A 6,383-nucleotide genomic window follows, 5' to 3' on the forward strand; every position below is an offset into this window, starting at 1 on the left:
TGGAAGTCAAACTGCCTGTGTAAGCATGGGGGACTGACAGGAAACGATGCAGCCTTTAATCCAGTGTTACTGATTCTAATTTTCACCCACTGATATCAGCCTCACTGTTTACTGTTCACTCTCCCAACACTATCCATGCTAAGCCAACATTTCCTACTGCTGCTAGTTCACATTAAAGGCTTTCCAATGGGCAAACACAGGGTGGTGAGCGCTGACCGTGACTGCTCATCAAAAACACATCTACAAAACAGGAGGATGGTCTTTTTGGCCAGTTTTAATTATATCAAGGAGTAATGGGGTAAGAAGGAGCGGCCACAGTGAGCTGTTATATTAGATGAAGTGCTGCAGGAGACAGGCCGCACACCTCCAACGTCTGAGCATGATAACAGACTCCTGTATTCTGCTGATGTGTGGAAAACTACTTGCACTATGTGCAGCATGAAAACAGACGGCGGTTGCTCATGTCATGATGGAAAAGTTATGCGAGGAGTGTTTGCTGTAGTATTAAACCACACTTGCTGTTACTAGCAGCAGCCACTGGTGTCGCCAAATCAACCAGGACTAAAATCTGTAAGGATTATAACTTCAGCTACAATCACCAAAACTCTGATGTACAAAATGTGATAAGTGTGTGTGTGTGTGTGTGTGTGTGTGTGTGTGTGTGTGTGTGTGTGTGTGTGTGTGTGACTGGGTGAAGCTGGGGTGAGTGGATGGGGTGGATGAAGTGTGTATACCAACACGCACAGGGGGGGAAGAGACTCCAAGAAGCAGGCTGCAGGCCAGAGCAGGGGGAGGCTGAGGCAGAGGAGTCACAGTCAAATGCAACAAATCAAGACACATGCTAACACAACTGTACATCCCTGTGCAGTGAGACAACAACAGTGTTAAAAGATACACTCAGGCAGTGGAGAACGAGCAGTGCAGTTCTGACACAGAAACGGGCAGTAACAGCATTACACCTCAGACCCTGTTGAGACCTGGAATTATCATGTGTCTTCAGTGATCCAATCGCAAGTGGTCAGCTCTAAGTACGTCAGTTCACACCTGGTTTTAAAATGTGTCTCCAGAAACCACTCGTGATCGAATCTCAGTTTATATACAAATATACAAATAAAAAAACAACAGGTATGCGTTGTTGTTTTTAGCAATCTGACAGATGGGTCTGTTGTCAATGTGTTTTTGTGTGTGTGTGTGTGTGCGTGTGTGTGTGTGTATGTATGTGAGAGAGAGAGAGAGTAAGAGTGAGAGAGAGACAGAGAGAGAGAGAGCAAGGCATGGAAGGGATGAGCGAATTATTGCTCAATACGGTTTTATTCATTTGAAATTGTGAAATATTTTCGGTTCATGATGAAACTGTGTTGGGACTAATCAGACTGTGGCGGAGGACGTCAGTAGAGTAGGCGGTCCTTCACTGTGTCCCAGACCACCTCCCAATGTGGTCTGAGTGATCGGATCCTCAATGCGTCTTGTGTACGTTCACACGTGATGCGACGCATGTTAACACCAGGTCTAAACAGGGCCCTAGTTATTTGTTCGTAACTAAAACCAGGATCTGCTCATTTACAGAGTTACATGTTAATATTACTGATAACAGAGAATCTGCAGGATCTGAAAACCAAATATTAGACTTTGGTTATTACTATGTAGAATATAAGACTAAAAATGGGCTGCTCAAGAGAAAGACAATATCTTTTAGCTGTACTCAGGATGTTTAGATAACACACCTGACCTGCGGATACTCTGGGGGGGAAAAAAAAAGACATGCAAAAAAAACAAACAAAAATCAGCAACAAGCATTAAGACATTGCTCAGGAGCAGGGGAGTGGGCAGGCAGATTAAGTCAAGCCTTGGGCAGTGGAGTGTGTGTGTGCACTGCAAGAGTTAACTCTATACCGCAAGATGCATTTCTGATCAGTCACACAGTCTGAGAGGCTCAAAAACTTGACTGGCATGTCAGATAAAATGGGTGTCCAAACAGCACCCGAAAACCCTGCACATATAATGACACCCCCCTCGCCCATAATTGTGGATCTTGTGGGGTTGGTGTTTTGTTTTTCTTTTCGCTGTGTCATCACTTCATCCAGATCCTGGAGCCTCAGAGGCTTTTCAATGGTGGGGAACCCTGGGTCCACTCGGACACCCGCGACAGTAAGTCACACTGGTTCGCAGTCAGTGTTTGGATTGGAGGATGTGACATGGATTCATACGACACTGCGAGGTTTGATCAAAAGAATTTGCTCGGAGCAACATGATGTGAGCTGCAGTGTGTGATTCAGTGTGTGTGAAGGTGTGGGAGATGTTTAAGTTTAGCCTCAAGTTCTACACCGCAGCTGCTGAACGTTGTTAAATGCTCTATTTTTTGATTCAAAGGGAGTTTAGGTTATTCGTTTGCCTTTGACGCTCTTGGGAGCGTGCTAAAGAGCTTATCTGTTTGCTCTAGACGGCTATAGATTAGCACAGTTATTTGCAGTGGATTTGCATAGTGCTGAGTCAATATAACACGATTAGTGGGCTATTTCAGGGGATGATGTGTTAGAATTATGTGTTTTCTTTCACTGTAACATGCTCATATGTTGAAGTTGTATCTGTGTACTGATGTATATATATTATAAAACAGGTACAGACCTCTAACAGGGCATTGTGTGTTGAACCAAGGGTTTTGGACATAATGCAAATAATGGTATATTATACTGGAAATCTACTATACAGAAGATCCAGTTAAACACACACTCACACACGCACACACACACACACACAAAACCATCATCACAGACCTAACCACTATCTGAAAATGCGGCCATATCAGTGAGACATTAGCTGCCATCAATGATAACTTCCTTCCAACACATTTCCTGTGAATGGTTTGAAGAGGAGGAGGAGGAGGAGGAGGAGGAGTACCTGGTTTTGGCACAGAGTTGGTCATGGACTGCGGCACTTTATCGTTTATGAGCTCCACGCACTCGCTGGGAAAGAAGCCGACCTGGACAGAGAGCAGCAGTGAGACAGGCAGGTGAGTTTGGAGGACGTACAATCAGATTCAGATAATAAAATGAAGACTGAGAAAACAGACAACACGGTATCTGTGGAGGTCACATCAGTCATGTGATATTGGGATCAGAAGCACTGTGACAAAGATGACATTTTGGGACTTGGTTCGGACATTTACTGATCGGGCGTTATGGAAATGACCACATCACTGTCATGTGGGTATGTGTTCGGTTCCTCTGCTAAAAGAGAGCACAGACAGGGCCTGTTCAGCTGTGCTAGACTGTGGAGGAGTTGGAAAATGTCAAACTGCCTGAATCTGTTGACATTTTTCAGCATTTTATTATTTTACATATATTTCCTTGCCACCAATTCAGATTAATTAAATTTCTTTGCTCTGGCTTAATAAAGTTTTATAGTAAGTTTACAGATACTACCTACACCAATGCTTTGTGTTCTCTGCATATGTGTAATATAAGTATCTGTGTACCTGCTCCTCTTGTGAATAAAACTCTGGTGCCGCTGTGGGTTGTCTTTAAAGACTTAAATTGTAGAGTACAGGCCAGTGGCACAAACACACACCACCTTTGACATCACTGATTGACCACCTCCTAGTGGAGAGAGGCGGTACCGCTGGTGTATTTGTGTCACTGCTCATTTGTTGTTCCCAAGCACATGCCCTGTTTGAGCTTCAGTCTGCATTTAGTGTGATCTTAAAAGTGAGGATCTGATATAAATAACAGCCATGTGTCCAAGCTGCAGGCGACCAATAGGCCCACAGTCGACATGAAAAACAGGCTCTCCGAGTCTCTGTGTGATGAGCAGGAGAAGCTCTGTAAATCCAGAGGAGGGCAGTGGTCTCCAGCCACTGGGAACGTGTCTGAACTACAACTGATCTGACCAGTGAGTGCCCGCCGGCTGCCATGCTGCCAGTGAGCCTGGATGGCAGGACAGCTTCTTGGAGGAACAGAGCCAAAACACACAGGAGGAGAGGGGGAGCCGGTCAGAGGAGATTCATCCAGACATCAGCTAAAAAACCTGGATTTGTTGTGGCACCGCAAACGATTCTGACTGTGGAATCTCTGCAGTGAAGTTTAGGTTTTGCTGTTGTTTTTGTGTATGTTGTTTGTTTGATGACAGTTTAGACAGTCATGCATTTACATAGCTGTAAATATTCGCCCTCATTCTTTATGCCTCAGTACACACAGGGCCAGATTTACTAAGAAAATGATGCAACACAAATGTGTGCTGCAGTTTCCATTCCATTTGTGGCCCTAATCTACATGTATTTACCCCCTGATTTAGTGAGGGAGCAGCTCATTACGCTGTCAGCTCCTGGGACTGCTGGGATCTGTCTGAGATCATCAAGCTCCGGAAAGAATTGATAGTGTGCACTGTCACTTTTTCACAAAATATTACTCCTAAAAGAGCAATATCATAATCTTTTCGTCTAATTATTAACTCATTAGGATTCACAGGAAACAATAGAGAGAGCCCTGACAGGATGGATTGGATTGTTAATCGTCTACAGTTTGTCTTTTCAGTACAGTCCTCCCAGACAATGTTTGAGCTGAAGTGGACGGATAATAACACATGATGACTTTGTATATGAAACTAAAGACACTATAATTTTGGTAGATACACACAACTCAGACTACTGAAACCTCAAGTAAACTTCAGATAAACTAAAGAATCATTTTCTTTCACAAAATGAGGTTTTGATATCCATAAGAAGATATATTTCTGGTTTTAAGAACCAAAAACCATCTCAATATAGTTTTACATCTCCTCTCTCAGGCTGCTCTTTGGAGCTCTGGTAACAACAGGTCAGTGAGCCAATCAGAAGAGAGGAAGCTCTGAGCCTATCTTCTGTGACATCACAAAGTTACAGAAGTCCTGACGGCTCATTTTAAGGCTCAGTGAGCGCTTTGATACTCTCATAGTATTAATATAGAACCTAGACCTGCTTTATAATCAAAAAAGACATGGACATCTTCCTTTATACAATATGGGACCTTTGAGGCATGTCAAGAAGGGATTTCTTCATGGTCAGTGTGACAGGACGACCGATTACAAGAAAAAAATGTTTCATTGTCCACTGTGGGCATGTGAGTACTGCTTTAAGACAGACTTGATAAACTGCTAATCTGTCACTGAATGCACACAAACCATAAGACTGGGTCCACTGTTGCTGTTACAGTAATCAGATATTGTGTTCGTTAATAATTGCTCCAGTTTTTAATTATATACAGAATATAGGCCAAATTTGAATTTATATTTCTTTTCATTACTACAGCCTTCTGGCTTGTGTAAAGTCACTTCCATCTGCGCTGTATTTACGCTTGGTGTCCTGCACGTGTGTGTGTGGCAGAGTGCATCAAATCTGCGCCTGAAAACCTGGACCAAAAGCCGAAGGTCAGGGTCAGACCAACTTCAGCTCTGTGAAAAACACATGGTCCTCTCTATCATTTTATGGAGCCAGGCTGGTGGTGCAGTGGAGGTGCCAACACAGGGGCTGGAGGGCTCCAGCAAAACAAAACAAAAAAACCCCCAAAAAAACACATGCTCATGCAGTGGAAAAAAAACTATACATCACTTAAATAACACTACAACGTCACTAAGAACGATTTACCTCGAGATCATTGTGATGAAGGATAGAAATTGCTGCAGCTGTGGTAACTTTCCAGGGCTGTAAAATCCTTTCTGTGAGTCTTATAAACCTCTGTGCACCACGCTGGCGTCTGATAAGCCTTTAAAAGCATTAATCTGTTTCTCCAACTGGACTCTCTGGGTTGTATTTCACTGTCTCACGGGTACCTTTAACAACACGCTCCACCAGTGCAGCCCCCTGTGTTGTTTTAATGCGGAGTGCCCGCTCAGTAAATCTGGTCCTGGTACTTTGAACATATTTGTTTGGGTGTAGCCTTCGCACAGAAACATAAAGTGGACATAATGTTTTCATCCATTATTATTCCAACGGACAGACTATTAATCTGACAGCTCACTTTGACAGCTTTCTTGTGGCCTCTAATTAAGTGTCATTCATAAATTGAATTTATACTTTCATAATTTATTTCAGTTACAAGTGAACAAATACATGATTCTGAGAGCTGAAACTGGGAGAACCTAAAGTCCTGAACGCCGCATGTTTCAGTGTGTTACAGGACGGCACTGAAGACCGTGTAGGAATATAAATCAGTTCAGCATCACAGGGAGAGGCACACACACCCTGTAATCTGCTCAAAGGCTTCACATAAAACAGGATTTGTAACTTGCTTTGTCTTTCAGCAAACTCGAGAGTGTTTGAAAACTGCTCTACAAAGCAGCGCTCTGTCCTTGTCCTTGAAATACCTCAAGTTTTCAGCTCGATCAAAAGTTTACAGTCAGGGGAAAAAACA

The sequence above is a fragment of the Seriola dumerili genome, unplaced genomic scaffold, assembly GCF_002260705.1.
Source record: "Seriola dumerili isolate Sdu_G_001 unplaced genomic scaffold, Sdu_1.0 BDQW01000091.1, whole genome shotgun sequence".
Lineage (NCBI taxonomy): Eukaryota > Metazoa > Chordata > Actinopteri > Carangiformes > Carangidae > Seriola > Seriola dumerili.